This window comes from Mus caroli, unplaced genomic scaffold (assembly GCF_978045245.1).
Source record: "Mus caroli unplaced genomic scaffold, Mus_caroli_1 scaffold_9, whole genome shotgun sequence".
Lineage (NCBI taxonomy): Eukaryota > Metazoa > Chordata > Mammalia > Rodentia > Muridae > Mus > Mus caroli.
In genome coordinates this window covers 56,050,669-56,068,372 of record NW_028227264.1, presented here as the reverse complement: position 1 = coordinate 56,068,372, position 17,704 = coordinate 56,050,669, and the positions used below count along the sequence as shown (strand labels likewise).

Genomic DNA, 17,704 nt, shown 5'->3' with positions numbered 1-17,704 from the left:
GTTTTATGGAAACCCAAATGTTGTGTTGGAGATTTACTTTTTTTTTTTAAATCAAGAATTCTAACAACAAAACTCAACTTTTTTTTTCATGGATTTTTTTTTCTGAGAGTTCAGTGAGCTGCCTTGGTTTTGGGTCATAGTCTTACCTTACCTTTTACCTGAATACTCCAGTTACTGCTTAGTGAATACTTAACTCAAGATCCATCAACAAACCAGACTTGTACGCTGATATCACTAGTCTGGTGGACTACAATCCAGGAATTGTCTATATTCATCTTTGCTATGGCTTACAGAGCTTCTGAGAATTAACCCAGTAAAGAAGGCAGAACGAAGAAGCACGCAGAAAAAAATTCTTGATAACATGAACTTCTAAATTCAGCCAAGCTTGAAGCGTATAAATGCAAACTATACTTCTCAGCCATTTGAACCAATAAATTCACTTTTCTGCTTCACAAGTTCAAGATGTGTTTCTGAAGATTTAAGTCTGAGAAATATGAATGCACGTATTTTGTTTCCCATGGTAATAACTCTAATTCTATTTCTTCTATTTCCTGCTTGCTTGCTATTTTGTTTTATTTTGTCTTGCTTTTGTTATTGTGGCGGTGGTGGGTTTCAGACAGTTCAATCATAAAGTGCAGGGTGTCTTAAAATTCACCAGCCACTGCCACAGCCTCCTTCATGTTGTCATGACACACATGGTCCTCGATACTCAGGTAAAAACTTTCATTTCCTCTTCCTGTTTTTCAGTGTTGTTTCTCAGAAAAAGAAAACTTTCATGGGTAAACTCTTTACTTCCTCAAAATTTACTTAGTCATGTACCTCATCATAGTTTTATGGAAATTTACGAGAAAATCAGGAGCACATTTGCTCTAATTGCGTTAAGAAGAGGCGCCATTGCCATTACCAGCCTAGAGAGGGAGGATAGTAAGTAAATCTTACCAACAGTGGAAGGAGCTTAGCAGTGGACAGTCTTAAGGAGAGAGTAGGAAAATTACAGTAGAAATGCTAGTGTGAGCTGGTGGTGTTTAAAGTCAACAGGTTTGCAGCTGCTCATTGTAGTCCATGCCTGTAACCCCAGTCTTGGAAAGACTGAGCTAGGAGGACTGCCACCAGTTCAAAGTCTGCCTGAGCTGCAGTGTGAAACTATGCATCAAACAGCCAAGATGTATGGTTGCAGGGAAATCTGAGAATAAGAGCGCCTCATGCCACTGAAATGAGAGCTTGTGCCAATGGGAGCTGCAGGAGATCCATAGAAGCTACTATAGCTTCTGGGACTTACACTAAGTTTGAACCCAAACTGCTTTATATTGTCCAGGTCACCAGTTGGAATAATGGTTCCATTTCTCTGCCTTTGGTTTTGTTTTGTTTTGTTTTTCATTTTTGTTGCGATCTCTACTTCATTATAAAACTCCATGCTATAGTATTACTTTAAGAGATGAGTTCATATTGGGCACAATGGCATAAAACCTTTAACCCCAGCTTTTGGAGAGTGGAAATTGGGGGAAAGGAAGCAGGTGAGTTTGAGGCTACCCTCAACTATATAGCAAGTTCCAAGGCTACAGAGAGACTGTGTCTCAAACAAACAATCAGTTTACATCAGACTGTTTTAGAGAATGAATTCATTCTAACTAAAAAAGTATGGTAGAATGAGAACTTGTTCAGACAAAGAGAAACAGAATTCCTTAAAGATACCTCACAATATAACTGATAAACACACACAGCCAAAGACACACACACACACACACAGAGTGGCAACAGCAGATGGCTATTAGGTGAAGGTCCTAGGTTTTGTTAAGGGAAGTGCTAACTGTCACAGATGCAAGGAGGCAATCCCAGTATGAGCGTTCATGTTTCTCCTTAACTCTGATCTTGCAGGAGGAGCTCCTCAGAGACCAACAATTGCATGAAGGGCTTGCAGTATTTTTAGTTCAACTTGGCCAACGACTCTTCCAGTTATGGCAGAGCTTTGAACCTTCCCTTGAAGTCTTCTTCAGTGTGCTCCCTCACTGACAATCTGACTCCTGGAAGATTGCTTTGGAGTATTTCCAAGAAAATCTCTGCAAATGTAGCACTCAGATCGCTGATCTGAACCACCCACTCATGGGTGGTAAGGACTGAGTCTAGGATCATTTTGTTGTCTGGCAGATGCGCCACTTCTATGGTTTTGATGGGCATCCCATAACTTTTCTCGATTTTGATGGACAGCTAGTTGCAGAAGCGGTGGTCACACTGGGCATAACTTTCTCGCAGACTAATGTCATAAGCTGTCGTGTGGATATTTAAAACCCCATATTCATAATCTGTCCCCACATTAATGGCTCTCACTTGTACTTTTGCTTTCTTCCTTTTGGACTCTAGCACTTTCACCAAGTGTCTGTATCTTCCAATGCCATGAGTGGGCTTTGTCTTGTAGTGTCGACTGGTCCTCAGAATACTACCTGCAGAAAAAAAAATGGGATTCTCTCCCAAACTTCTGAATCTTTGGAGGGAAAAGCCAAGCACTTTTCCCAGGGTTCCACTCACTCTCGACCACTGTGGCTTCTGAGCAAACCGAAGATCCACCCTAGCAATCACGACCCCAGGGCTTCTGGAAACGCAGCCAGAAAGGTCTTCATCCTGCTCTGCCTTTGTAACTGGCTGCAAAGACTTCCAGAGAGTTAAGGCTACTGTTTTAATCTTTGTGCCTCCCAAATCATACAGGGTCTCTTTTGGTCAACACTAAATTACAATCTTACAAGGGAGAAGATCTGGGGACTTGTGGTTCTTAGCTTAACCATGCTGATAAAGAGCAGGCTGAAACAGTCCTTTAATTTAGTTCCATATAAAGAAAAACGATTATGTGGCTGGAGCTGAAAGATTGTTGTACTTGCTGGTTATTCTTATAATAAAAATCCCAATATATTCCTGTCTTAAAAAAAAAAGAAAAAAAGAAAAACGAAAAAAGAAAAAAAAAAAAAAGGAAGAACATATCTGCCTACCATCATGTAGCACTCTCTTGTGCAACTGAAGACATACTGTCCCTCTCCTGAGAAGAGAATACACTCAAGATACCATCTCAGGATGAGTTCTTCTCTAGCAGAGTCACACTCCCTTTTCGTTAGACTCTAAATGAAGGCTGACCCCTGAGTCTCAACCATGAAAGAACATCTCATTTTGGCAGCACGAAGGCAAAAACAAATGTAAAATAGACTGTTTACTATCAACACAAGAAAAGCTATGCCAAACGAAGGTGGAAATACTCAAAACAAGACAGCTGAAGTCATTCCTGTTCACCTTTCCCATGTGGCATTTATAAACCATCTTACCAAATGGCTGCAGATGGCATTCATAACCATTTTCTTTTACAAGCCATTCTGTATTCTCTTCACTCTCAGAAAGCAGCTTTCTAGTTGTAGGGAACAGAGGAAGCCCATAGTGTGGGTTTCCTGACTGAATGTGTTTTTCACGTGGGCATATCTATGTCAACGACCCTAGCCTCAGCCTCAAAGGGAAAGGCAATACCTTCCTCTAGTCCATGTGTGGATGCTAAACGTGTTCATTATGGCTTTCTCCCTCTCTGGATATTTATGGCCTAAAGACTGTTCCACGTACAGATACCGCTACTACCAAGATTAGCTATGTCTGTGTCCTTGGTCCAGCTATGTATCATAAGCACTGCCTCCTGGCTTATCTGTATGAAATAATCCTGCCTCTCTGTTCAACTGCATATAATAAGCATGCTGAGTTTCCAGAGAACTGTGATTGCTCCATCAGAGATTCTAGTCCAACCAACCCAAGCTTGTGTGTGTGTGTGTGTGTGTGTGTGTGTGTGTCTGTATGTCTGCCCTTTCTTCATTCCCTTGCCACATCTGTCCCAGAAATCTGTGGCAAAGAATGATACCCTAAGAGGGTAAACATTTCCAAGTCCCATGCCCTTTCACTCATCTACAGTTTTGTTGTTTTGTTTTGTTTTATTAAACTTTGTGACAGGCATGGATGATGGTACCATACATTGATTGTGTCAGGCACATAAGGAGTCCATACTGGCCAGGTGCCAGTCTTGACAACCTGTTCAGTTAAATTATTACTGTGTCCCTTCATGAAAATTATGTTTGGTGAGACAAGGGAAACATAATACCTCCAAACCAGTGGCCAACAAATGAGAAACAAGAATGTTAATATCTATGCCTATTTCACTCATTTGAATAATAGTGCTAATAAAGACAGTGCCACATGCTAGTAGTCTCCAATTGACATAATTTACCCCATCCTAGATAATGTTACTCCAGTCTCCAACAGTATGACCTCATAGTTAAACTATAGCTGACTTTTCCAAATGTCATTTCATCGCCAAGTCAGCTGCTTCAGGGTGATAGGTAGCATACTGAGATCAGGGTGATCTATGGACATGATTTGTTTTGATAATTTCTATGGCCAGAGGATTCTATTCAGCATCCTATTATGCAGCATCCTCTGCATGGAGGATGACCTGGACTCAAAACAATCATGGCTAACGGGTTTGGCAGAAGCAAGCGCGGTAGAGAAGTCATGCCCACATCCAGAGATAATCCTATTCCAGAGGAAACAAGCTCCAACCCGTCCATGATGTAAACAATCCAAAGAATCATCTTTCCTGCGTCTAACTGTTGGAAACGTCTCAGGGATTAGCACCATGCACCTGCTCAGATCCTGTCTGTCGACAGGTTGGACATTCAACATTCACGATCAACTTTGTTGTGTCAAGCTCATACATATCTTCTGCTCCTTCTCCCATGACTGGTCAGCTGTGTTCACTTGGCCAGAATAACAGTGTCCGGAAAAGATCAAAACTTCACTTTACAATTTTTTAAAAAGATTTATGTATTATTATATCTAAGTACACAGTAGCTGTCTTCAGACACAACAGAAGAGGGTATCAGATCTCATTATGGATGGTTGTGAGCCACCATGTGGTTGCTGGGATTTGAACTCTGGACCTTTGGCAGAGCTTTCAGTGCTCTTATCCACTGAACCGCCCACTCAACTATTAAAATCCTTTTTTTGTTGATGTCATTCCTCAAGAAAAACTCATACTGGTCACAATATTTTCGTACTTTGTAGCAGAAGCATTTGTCCATCTACTTTTTCAGACTGTCTTGACTAATTTTCACTAGGTATTTGCAATACTCTTGGAATGTCTATCAAAAGTTAAACACTGCATGTGGATGATAGTAGATCTATGACTTCAGCCATATTTCCTTACGGGCAGAAAACAAAAAAACAAAAACAAAACAACCTGGTGCCGTGCTCTAAGGATTTTCCTCACCACTGACCTTTAGGCTATCCCTACACAGAGTATTCTTGTGTAGAGTTGCAGACTTACAGTTTTGTTCTTTTAAATAGTGCCAGAATATCGTGGTGGATCTCCTATGAACCAGACTCAAAATTCTGTTCTTTCTAATCTGTCCATCACAGTGAGCTACACATGATGCCAGTAGATTCAGGCTGAGATGAAACAAGGAGATGCAGAAGTACAGACCGTGAGCATCTGTGACACTGGCTGGTAGACTAACTTGTGTCATCAGGCCTTGCTTAGTCACAATCATGTCTAGTAGGCTGCTTCCAGCTGATACTGGAGTGCTAGTACAACATTGTGGTTAAGTGCCAAGAGCGGTTCCTAATAGGCAAATTAATAGACTGTGGTCACAAATGTAACTTTCCCAGTAGCAAAGCCAAAGTAGTTTTGCAAAAAATAAAATCATTGCTGGTTGGGAAATCATCAGAGTTCTGTGCTAGACTCTCCCTTAGGAATTTGACAAAGGTCACACACAGGACTCTTGTCAGACCCTCACTCTTCGGGCACCCTCAGAACTATTCACCCATAAGAACCTGGTCCTGATCTAGTGATTGTCATATCCAGGGATCCATCCCACAATCAGCTTCCAAACGCTGACACCATTGCATACAGTAGCAAGATTTTGCTGAAAGGACACAGATATAGCTGTCTCTTGTGAGACTATGCCGGGGCCTAGCAAACACAGAAGTGGATGCTCACAGTCAGCTATTGGATGGATCACAGGGCCCCCAATGGAGGAGCTAGAGAAAGTACCCAAGGAGCTAAAGGGAACTACAACCCTATAGGTGGAACAACAATATGAACTAACCAGTACCCTGGAGCTCTTGTCTCTAGCTGCATATGTATCAAAAGATGGCCTAGTTGGCCATCACTGGAAAGAGAGGACCATTGGACTTGCAAACTTTATATGCCCCAGTACAGGGGAACACCAGGGCCAAAAAGGAGGAGTGGGTGGGTAGGGGAGTGGGGGGTGGGTATGGGGGACTTTTTGGGATAGCATTGGAAATGTAAATGAGGAAAATACCTAATAAAAAATTTTAAAAAAAGAAAAGAACCTGGTCCTGAAACAGCTTTATGTAGAGGTTTTCATTTTCCTGGTCATTCTCAAAATTGGCAGCCAGAATTTGGTGAATGGGTCGACATAGTACATCAAAGTGAGTTGTATGTTGCCTCCAAAGACCCAAAGCAGTCCCTGAGGTTCTGTAAGATTTTGTTAGTGCTAGAGCAGGAGAGAGGCAGTACCATGTGCCTCAGCTGCAAAGTGATATGGTGACATGCTGCAGACCACTGTAGCTGGAACTGTGTTATGAGCACAGCAAGCCCTAAACTAGCATCTGGCACCCTATGTTATATACACCTCTACAATTCCCTAACAATGTTATGAGTGCAGTTTCTTCAGAAGTATCAACACTAATCAAGAACATCTAAGAGAGAATGAACAGGATCTTTAAACCAGTCATCCAAATATACTCTGAAAGAAAGCAGAACTCTGTGGCAAGAGAGGAGCCAAAGGCCACGGGTCCTCTTAATAACCAGTTAAAAGGAGAAGAAAGGGACAGGGGGGCCTGGATAGTATGCAGTCACAGAATTATATAAAATTATCCTCTCACATCAAAGGCACATGCAGATTCTTGCTCCTGATCTTTTAGCACTCAGTATCTCGTCTACTCTCAGCCTAAACTCTACATTTTCTCAACAGGACAATATACAATTTTCAGTGGCCTTCTCTTGCCTACTAGATGAATTAGCAAATAACTCCTAAGTAAGAGGTTCCTTCAAATAAGGGTCCCAGTTGGGTTTATAGCCCTAACTGTGAGACTGCTTCCTGCAGTCTTTTCTCCCATCATACCACATCTATCAGATGTCACAGAATGGAATGTGTTTTCTCACCTTCTTGTCTTTCCATATATTGGTCCCTTAGCAGAGGTGTTTTGGGCTGGTGAGATAGTTCAGTGGGTAAGAGCACTGACAGCTCTTCCAAAGGTCCAGAGTTCAAATCCCAGCAACCACATGGTGGCTCACAACCACCGGTAATGAGATTTAACACCCTCTTCTGATGCGTCTGAAGTCAGCTACAGTGTACTTATATATAATAATAAATAAATCTTTGGGCCGGAATGAGCAGGGATTGAGCGAGCAGAGTTGACTGGAACAAGTAGGGCTGACCAGAGGGAGCAGAGGTCCTAAAAATTCAATTCCCAACAACCACATGAAGGCTCACAACCATCTGTACAGCTACAGTGTACTCACATAAATAGATAGATAGATAGATAGATAGATAGATAGATAGATAGATAGATAGATAGATCTTTTTTAAAAAAGATTTTTTAAAAAGTATTTTTTCCCTCAGTCTCAAGTCATCCTCAAGACTCAACCCAAGTATCGTCTATAAGGTCTTCCTGACTCCTCTAAATGTGATTGTGTCTCTAGGTGCTCCCAGCCTGTAGAATAGTCAGCTATAATCCACATGTGATACATAAATGGATGGGTGGGTTTATCACTCTTATTTGACCAAACTCTTTGCAGTGGCTCTCTATCTAGTCCCTTGCAATTTACAATTGATTTTTTTTTGAGAACTTCAGAAGAGAATTTAGAATGGCAAAACACTGTTTGAGCAATTGTTACCATCAATAATAGAATGGTTTTTTGCAATGATTTGCTTGCTTAGGGGACATTTAGAAAAGCCTGGTGCTTGGTGTTTAATTCATTGATTTTCTTTTGTAGCTCGAACCATGCATGAACCTCTCTATAATAAAAGGAAATGATTGACCACTTAATTTAAATGCTAATCTTCTTTTTATAGTTTACTCTGTTAAATTATGTACTTGTCCCAGTACAATAGGCACAACCTTCTCTTAAAATTCCTCCTTCCAATGTATTACCTGTGAGCCTTTAATCTGTAACCCCATACGGCTTACTGCATCCCACTACAAAAGTGAAAGAATTGTTACTGCCCAGTTTACGGATATTATGCAGACAGGAGCCTAACATGGCTGCCCTCAGAGAGGCTCCATCCAGAAGCTGACTCAGACAGATGCAGACACCCATATCCAAACAGTGAATGGAGCATGGGGACTCTTATGGAAGAATAAGAGAAAGGATAGTGGACCCCAAAGAGGATAGAAACTCCACAGGAAGACCAACAAAATTAACTAACCTGGACCCTTGGGGCTCTCAGATACTGAACCACTAACCAGAGAACATACATGGGCAGAACCCAGGCCTTCCTCACATGTGTAACAAATATGCAGCTTGGTCTTCATGTGGGTCCAGCTTTGGGTATCCCCAAAGCTGTTACCTGTCCATGGAATATGTTCTAGTTTGGCTGCATTGTCTGGCCTCAGTGGTAGAGGAAGCGCCTAACCTCAAAGAGACTTGAAGTGCCAGGGTAAGGGGATACCCACAGGGGCCCCCACCCTCTTAGAGGAGAAAGGAAAGAATAGAGGAAGGATTGTAGGAGGGGTGACCAGGAGGGGGCAGTAAGTAGGATGTAAAGGAAGGAAGGAAGAAAGAAAATTAAATTTAAAAAATATTGTCTGACCTCTTTTTAAACATGAGTACAGGCACTATTCAGATGTAAGCATTCTGAGTACGCTGTGCTGAATAAACACATTCGTTCATTTTGTGAAGTGTTCCATGGATAATCTCTGTGCCCTAAAACTTACATAACATTTTGTATGTATGATATCCAAACAAAACAGGAACACGATTAACACCTTCAAATGTCTACAGTTCATTGTCAACAATTCAAAACTTATGAATGAGATAAGATCAGGAAAACTTCAGGTCTTTTTGGTTCTTACTTGGGATTATTTTCTATCAGTGCTGTAGTTTAATGACTAATGTACTGCTTTCATTAAAAAAAATACAAACAAACAACAAGTAACTTTTAGCCACAGAAATTCATACTAGTCCTCTTATTCTGGCTAAATTCTCATTCAAACAAATTCCGACTCTGTAGCACAGAATTTTTAACTGGAAGGTTTTAGAATTCTATAAAGTGATTTTTGCTTTTTTAATTCACAAATTCTCAGTGATGCCTGTATACCTAAAAATGTAAATGTTTACTAGATGAGTGGCATATGCCGAGTACTGATTTTCCCTAAATCCAAACCATTGGTGTTACTCTGTTCCATTTGGATGCATTGTGAAGAGCTTTCAGCTCAAGCTGGTTTGACAGCTGCTTTGAAATGCCAGGATCATGCAGCCGGAACTGTGATGACAGCAATGGACATAAGGTCTTGTGCCAAATGAAGTACTCACCATAAACACAGGGACCCAGACCTATGGTCTGCATGTGCTCTAAAGAGATAAAAAGCAACTGTCACAAGAAAAAGAGATCACAGATAGCTTCCGAGACAACACTTGAGAAATCTTGAGAGACTGTGCTCCAAACTAATGAAGTTAAGTGTTTCTAGAGGAAGGAAGCCAAAGAATTTTAAAGCTAAGGCATCAATCTACTTTGTGGATTTTGACATCACAAGCAATTTAGACTCATAGACATAATGACTATCTTGAGATGGGTAGGATAGCATAGGACAATCAGAATGGACACGGGTTGCATGACTAGGTGACCCAAGGGGAAGAAGAGAATGGCAAGGCATGCTGTTATCCTGTGGGAAATACCCAGCATCTGGAGGACCTTTAGTGATTATACTTTTTAAAAGAGAACCACAGAGATTTGAACATGTAAAGGTTAATGTAAAGAATGACTTACTACTCAGATGTACCTATAATCCCCCAAATTCTGGAAGTTGGAACAGAATGAGTACAAATTTGAGTTAGTCTGAGTTGCATAGTGAGTCCCTCTATTAATAAAAAAAATCCAAACAAAACAAAAGCCCTGGAATTATTAACCATAAAAAAAAACAATGAAGCTGGTATTAACTAGTAATAAGCAACATGGACTCAAGAGAATATAGAAATAGCAGGTTTAATGGATGGCCAATTTACCAATGCTGTGATAAAATAAAAACATTTAGTGGCAAGTAAATTCTTGATGGATATATTTCTTATGCACCCATTCTCAAGAAATAAAGAATATTCTCTAATAAAATAAAAATAGAAACTGAAACTGAATAAAGAAGCAAGATGTCTGTCTTAGTCAGGGTTTTACTGCTGTGAACAGACACTATGACCAAGGCAAGTCTTATAAAAATTTAATTGGGGCTGGCTTACAGGTTCAGAGGTTCAGTACATTATCATCAAGGTGGGAGCATGGCAATATCCAGGCAGGCATGGCTCAAGCAGAGCTGAGAGTTCTACGTCTTTATCCAAAGGCTGCTAGTGGAAGACTGACTTCCAGGCAACTAGGGTGAGAGTCTTAAGCCCACACCCTCAGTGACACACATATTCCAACCAGGCCACACCAGATGGTGCCACTCCCTGGTCCAAGAATATACAAACCATCACAATGTCCAAACACAGACATTATTGTGGATGCCAACAAGTGCCTGATATAGCTGTCTCCTGAGAGGTTATGCTAGTGCCTAACAAATACAAAAGTGGAGGCTCACAGCCATCCATTGGACTGAGCACAGGGTCTCCAATGAAGGAGCTAGAGAAAGGACCCAAGGAGCTAAAGGGGTTTGCAGCCCCATAGGAAGAACAGCAATATGAACCAACCAATACACCCCAGAGCTCCCAGGGACTAAACCACCAACCAAAGTCTACAAATGGAGGGACCCATGGCTCCAGCTGCATATGTAGCAGAGGATGGCCTTGTTGGTCACAATGAAAGGAGAGGACTTTGGTCTTGAGAAGACTTGATGCCCCAGTGTAGGGGAATGCCAGGACAGGGAAGTGGGAGTGGGTGGGTTAGTGAGCAGAGGGAGGGGGGATGGGATGGGGGGGTGGTAGGAAGGAAAATGAGGGAAGGGGATAAAATTTGAAATGTAAATAAAGAAAATATCTAATAAAAAAAGAAAAAGAAAAGGGGAAAAAAGAAGCAAGATGTCCATATTAAAAGAAAAATCAATAAAATTTCCAGTGTGGCAAATGAAGCAGGCACCTAGAGGCTGCTTTGCTAAAAACTATCCACTTCTTATTTGGGTGCATGAATTGACAAAATCAAGGCCTTGCCTTAATTTGTGCTTCTTCTGTTGGATACTGGCTTTCCTCTGAATCTAGGCACATCAGTCCTATAAGGAGGAGGAGTGCCCACTTACCTCTGTGCTTCCCCTTCTAGATGAGAGCACAAAGATAAGTCTTTTTCCCAGATGTGCAATCATCTTGGATTCCAGGAACAACAGACCTCCAGGGAGAGATTCCCTCTCCAGAGGAGGGAAATTATCTCTGGTAGGGAGGAGGCTGAGCACCAGACTGATGGGCTCTGGGAAATGATAACAGTAGAAAGCTAGACAATGATCGACCAGATCAGGCTTTGACCAGAACTACTTAATTATGCATGCCTCTTTGGCTCTTGCCTTAAATCTTACTCTATTTAAATCTAAACACCCTCAAAATGGTCCTGGATCACTGGACCCATTTATTTATTTCTCTCTAAATGTGACCACATAGAATAAACCTTCTCTCCCCTTTCCTGTGCAGCATTACTAATCTTTAAAAGCAGTACACTGGGGATGGAGAACAAGTCTAGGTTTGGGGTACTGCTGGAACTTCTGATTTTCTCTGAAGCCCAGGTTGTCTAAGGAATGGAAGTTGCTAGAGAAGTACTCTGCAGTGGCTATAAAAAGCAGGTAATGCAAATAAACAAAATTGACATCTCCATATGGATGACACCACATCATTAAAACCAGGAGCAATGACTTTTAACCTCTGGAAAGGTGGAATCAAGTTTGTTCAATAGCACATGAAAAATTAGCAGAAGGTTTAAGTAACAATTTAACCTTCTAATGGAAAAAAATAAGTCTGTTACTAATGTCAAAAAAGATGAAAAATACACATTTTACTAAATTTAAGGATGTTCATTTATATTAGCTTTATCTTCATCATAACAACAAATTTAGATTTAACAAAAACTTTTTTTTATTTTTAATATTTTATTACATATTTTCCTCAATTACATTTCCAATGCTATCCCAAAAGTTCCCCATAGCGCCCCCCACTTCCCTACCCACCCATTCCCATTCTTTTGGCCCTGGCATTCCCCTATATTGGGGCATATAAAGTTTGCAAGTCCAATGGGCCTCTCTTTCCAGTGATGGCCGACTAGGCCATCTTTCAATACATATGCAGCTAGAGACAAGAGCTCCGGGGTTCTGGTTAGTACATCATGTTGTTCCAACAATAGGGTTGCAGATCCCTTTAGCTCCTTGGGTACTTTCTCTAGCTTCTCCATTGGGAGCCCTGTGATACATCCAATAGCTGACTGTGAACATCCACTCCTGTGTTTGCTAGGCCCCGGCATCGTCTCACAAGAGACAGCTATATTTGGGTCCTTTCAGCAAAATCTTGCTAGTGTATGCAATGGTGTCAGCGTTTAGAAGCTGATTATGGGATGGATCCCTGGATACGGCAGTCTCTAAATGGTCCATCCTTTCATCACAGCTACAAACTTTGTCTCTGTAACTCCTTCCCTGGGTGTTTTGTTCCCAATTCTAAGAAGGGGCACAGTGTCCACACTTTGGTCTTCATTTTTCTTGAGTTTCATGCGTTTAGCAAATTGTATCTTATATCTTGGGTATCCTAAGTTTTGGGCTAATATCCACTTATCAGTGAATACATATTGTGTGAGTTCTTTTGTGATTGTGTTACTTCACTCAAGATGATGCCCTCCAGGTCCATCCATTTGGCTAGGAATTTCATAAATTCTTTCTTTTTAATAGCTGAGTAGTACTCCATAGTGTAAATGTACCATAATTTCTGTATCCATTCCTCTGTTGAGGGACATCTGGGTTCTTTCCTGCTTCTGGCTATTATAAATAGGGCTGCTATGAACATAGTGGAGCATGTGTCCTTTTTACCGGTTGGGACATCTTCTGGATATGTGCCCAGGAGAGGTATTGCTGGATCCTCCGGTAGTACTATGTCCAATTTTCTGAGGAACCGCCAGACTGATTTCCAGAGTGGTTGTACAAGCTTGCAATCCCACCAACAATGGAGGAGTGTTCCTCTTTCTCCACATCCTCGCCAGCATCTGCTGTCACCTGAATTTTTGATCTTAGCCATTCTGACTGGTGTGAGGTGGAATCTCAGGGTTGTTTTGATTTGCATTTCCCTGATGATTAAGGATGTTGAACATTTTTTCAGGTGCTTCTCTGCCATTCAGTATTCCTCAGGTGAGAATTCTTTGTTCAGTTCTGAGCCCCATTTTTTAATGGGGTTATTTGACTTTCTGGAGTCCACCTTCTTGAGTTCTTTATATATTAGTCCCTTATCTGATTTAGGATAGGTGAAGATCCTTTCCCAATAAAACATCTTAGTTATAGATAATAAGAAAAGAAAGCAAAGGAGACTGCTGTTTTGAAGAGCTAAGTCCTTAACCATAACTTTAAGGAGTCAATGCATGCTATCTAAAATGACATAATGAAATATAAAACTAATATAGATTCCTATTACTTATAAATATAGTGGTATGTAAGGGAGAATCTTTAAAGCTGTCAAATGGGATGTCTTCTGAGGGAAAAGACTGGAGAAGATTGTGATAGAAAAACTTGTGTTTGGTTACATCTTTTTCTTCTGTCGAATCCATATGTACATTAATCACTTTTATAAAAATAAAATTAATTTTTCCAATAATGAAAGAGTATAGTCTTTTAGAAAATTGATGACATGTTATCCTTATTAATTAAGCCCTAGGCCAATGGTAGGCCTAAAATTGGAACAAGACTAAGTTACTAACCCTGCAGAGTTCATATTATGGGCCAAAGTGAGAAGCACACGGTAAATACACTAAGGGACATTCTATGTAAGTGCTATATATATGCTATGACTGTGTAAGACATCCATGTGAAAATTTTCACCAATGTCTTTTTTTAGTCTTCAAGATTCAAATGAGGCCCTTACTACAAAGAGCTAAGTCACAGATATGCCACATCAATGCTAATGGCTGGCACTATTCGGAGGCACTCTGTAGGCAGAGGCAGGAGTTCTGTGAGAACTAACAACAACAACAACAACAATAAAAACTGAATTGCAACTATCTATATGGTATGTATAGCTGACCAAAAAGGTCTTTCTTTTTTCCTTTAAAGAAACTTCTTAAAATTTCCATGTCAATGAATTCAAAAGTACAACCAAAATATGCTTATGCGTTTTCTGCTCTTGTAGTTCTCCAAATGCTAATATAGTTGATTGTACTGTGAATATAGTCCGAATGATTTAAATCATAGATATTTTATTTTCCTACAAGTTTAGTCATTCGCTCCTGCCATCCTTATTTTATTACAACTTAAAAAGAGAATGAAAGCTGGTGCTGAACTCATTCTGCTGCCCTTCTATTGAAGCAGAGTCTACAGTGTGGCCCATATATCTCAACTCTGTATTGTCACATGAAGTGAAATGATGGTTGCCATAAATATTTGATGTTCTCTTCACTCCCACTCACTGTGTGCTTTCCATTCTGGCATCAAATGACCACTTTGAAAGCTGTAGGATGCAATTCTCTATTTGCTAAGAGACTTAGAACGTTTTAATATGCTCTGGGGTCCAGAGTTCAACCATTGCCAGTCTATAAAACATTATGTAAATCACAGAAGTTTCCTAAATTCTCACCATTGAGGTTTTATAAAATGATATTTATTTTTACTTTTAAGTTTTCCACAAACTTATTTTTAGTGAGAAATGAATTGAGAGCGTTCGTTAAGTTAGTGTGATCCCCAGGTGCATTTCAAATTAATTACAGTCATGTCAAAACAGGTCTGCTGGAATTAAATTAGCCTTGTTTTTTTCCAACACGTTCCCAAATCTTGGAGGAAAGACTTCTAGTAAAATTCAAGCATCGAGTTTGCTGGTCTCAGAAACAGGCAGATCTAGTTGATGGATTTAGCTGTGTTGTCCACTTATCTGAAGCTGACCTGTGTGTATACGGTGTAATGATGGGTGCAAAGCTGTAGTCAGGGGACTCCCCATCTCTCTGAAGCTCAGATGAGTTCTCCTGAAACAATGCGGTAAGCAGGCAGGGAGAGCCACAGCTCTTCCAGAGGAGGCCCTTTCTTACTGCTTTTTACCCCCCCCCCCCCCGGAGTACTTGGCTCCAGTTTAAGACATATTTGATATTAAATTCACTGAATTTATTAGCATTTTTATATTTTGTTCACTAAAATCAGTTTTTAAAATTACAGACTCGTTCTCCACACCTTAATGCACCAGAGTTAATATTGTTAAATACTTGCCCTCTTTAGGATGGTCTGCATAGTTTGTGTATAAGTGCAGACATTCTAACATGAAGAACAAAGCAGGTATACATTTCTTCCATTTCTTCTGTATAATAGCCTTTTATCTTGACTGATAAAATTAGTTGCAAACCAAGCTAAAAACTTAACATTATGTTTTTGAAGTGCTGTGGCCCATTTTGATGGGACTGTGACTAGGTGATGAGACCACATCTCACAGTGCTAAGGTTAAAGTAAGTACATTGTGTCTTGCTAAAAGACCTTTATGATACCCACAGCTCTGAAGGGTGAGAGCATGATGTGTATTTGATATTGATCATTTGTTCTCATTTTCTCCTTTAACCACCACAGAACTCCTTCAAGAAAAAATAGGCAGGAGAGATGATCCAGGGATTAAAGGTCCTTGCAGCATGAGCTCACAATTGAAATGATTAATGCCTAGAACCTGTGAAAATATGGAAGGAGAGAATTGTCTCCACAACATTGTCCAATGGTTGCTATATAGACTATACCATGTACATGGCCACCTCTCCCTCTAGAGAGAGAGAGAGAGAGAGAGAGAGAGAGAGAGAGAGAAGAAGAAGAAGAAGAAGAAGAAGAAGAAGAAGAAGAAGAAGAAGAAGAAGAAGAAGAAGAAGAAGAAGAAGAAGAAGAAGAAAAGCTTTTCAAAAGAGGAAGGAGGTGGCAGCTTTTTATATTAATTTGCCTAATTACAATTCCTAATTTGCTTCAATTTGTTCTAGTTGACACTATTTTGTCTTTCTATGTTTACTACTAATTGGATGATTTCTCTAAAGAGAAATGAGTCTTAAGGTATGACTCCCATTCCTGGGATTTTCCACCCAGGGCCAAGATCCCTCAGTTCTGCCCAGAGGAACCTGGGTGATCTCTGTTGACTTTATCTTGTCTCTCCTCTTAATCCCATTTACTCCGAGGATGCCAGCCGCACTGCTTTGCAATATAAAGTTCACCTTTCATCTGACTCTCTTGAAGTCGGTGGCCTATTCAGAAAGCTTTGTGTTTGGGAGAGAGATGGGAAGCTGCTATGCAAGTTCTACCAGGAGAGCCCTGCTTTCCAATATTGCTCAGATCTCAAAACTGTCTTCTAGCCTCTTTCTTGTGCAGGAATGAGTTGGGACACTGAGTGACTCTTTGAGATACAATGTATCCATCCCTAAATGATTGTCAGCGTTATTTATTATGTTGGCTTAAATACTTAAACTCTTTAAATTTGTTGATATTTTATGGCCAAAGTTATGATTCTACACTAATTCTGACATCTGAAAGAAAATAAAATATAAAATGTGTATTCATATGTTGCAGGAGTTTTCCCTGTCCAATCACATTAGGGCAGCAAAAGGCCTGTGACTGGACAAGAGAAAGGGAGGTGGAGCTAAGAGTGGGGGAGACAGCATCTCAAGGGAGAAGAGGAAGGAGAATAGAGGTGGACATGAACCAGCCACAGTTATGATATCATAAGGTTAGAATAGCTGGGATAAAGCTTCTATCATTATCAATTGGCTCTGAAATTATTGTACTGACATCTTGTAAATTGTGATTTTATTGATACATAAATCTGATTGGTTAACTACAAGCTTTAAGAGTTTTAATTCTACCGGGTAATTGGGTATTGTGATGGCTGACCATGGCGTGCGTGGGGCATTGCTTGGTAGTGAGAGGTACTTGGTGGGGGTGGGGGGCACCAGAGAGTTGGCGGGTTGAGAGAAGCAGGAGCAGGAAGGGTTGGCAGGTTCATTTTTAAGATTTCTTGCAAATTTCAAAGGCTACAAAAGCTTGTATAAGTTTACTAATGTAAATGCTTTAACATATAGCTTGCATAGCAATACTTTATTATCATCTGATCCTGCCCTATTAAAAGTTACCTTACAGTTATATAATATTATGTTTTCTTTGTATTTTAAAGTTTATTATTTGTTTTTGTGTAGTTCAACAGATAATAGTGTATATTGTAATATCTTTAATACTGATTTGATTTATAAAATATCTACTTGTTACAATATTTTGTCATAGAGTAAGTTGTTAATTAATATTGTAATTGTTTTAATAGGAAAGAGAATTGAGAAAGAAAATGCTG

At 40.1% G+C, this 17,704-nt stretch overlaps 1 pseudogene; it reads right to left on the bottom strand.

Annotated features, from left to right (window-relative positions):
• Positions 1 to 1,923: 1,923 nt before the first annotated feature.
• Positions 1,924 to 11,544, bottom strand: LOC110302684 (large ribosomal subunit protein mL48 pseudogene; annotated as a pseudogene).
• Positions 11,545 to 17,704: the final 6,160 nt, after the last annotated feature.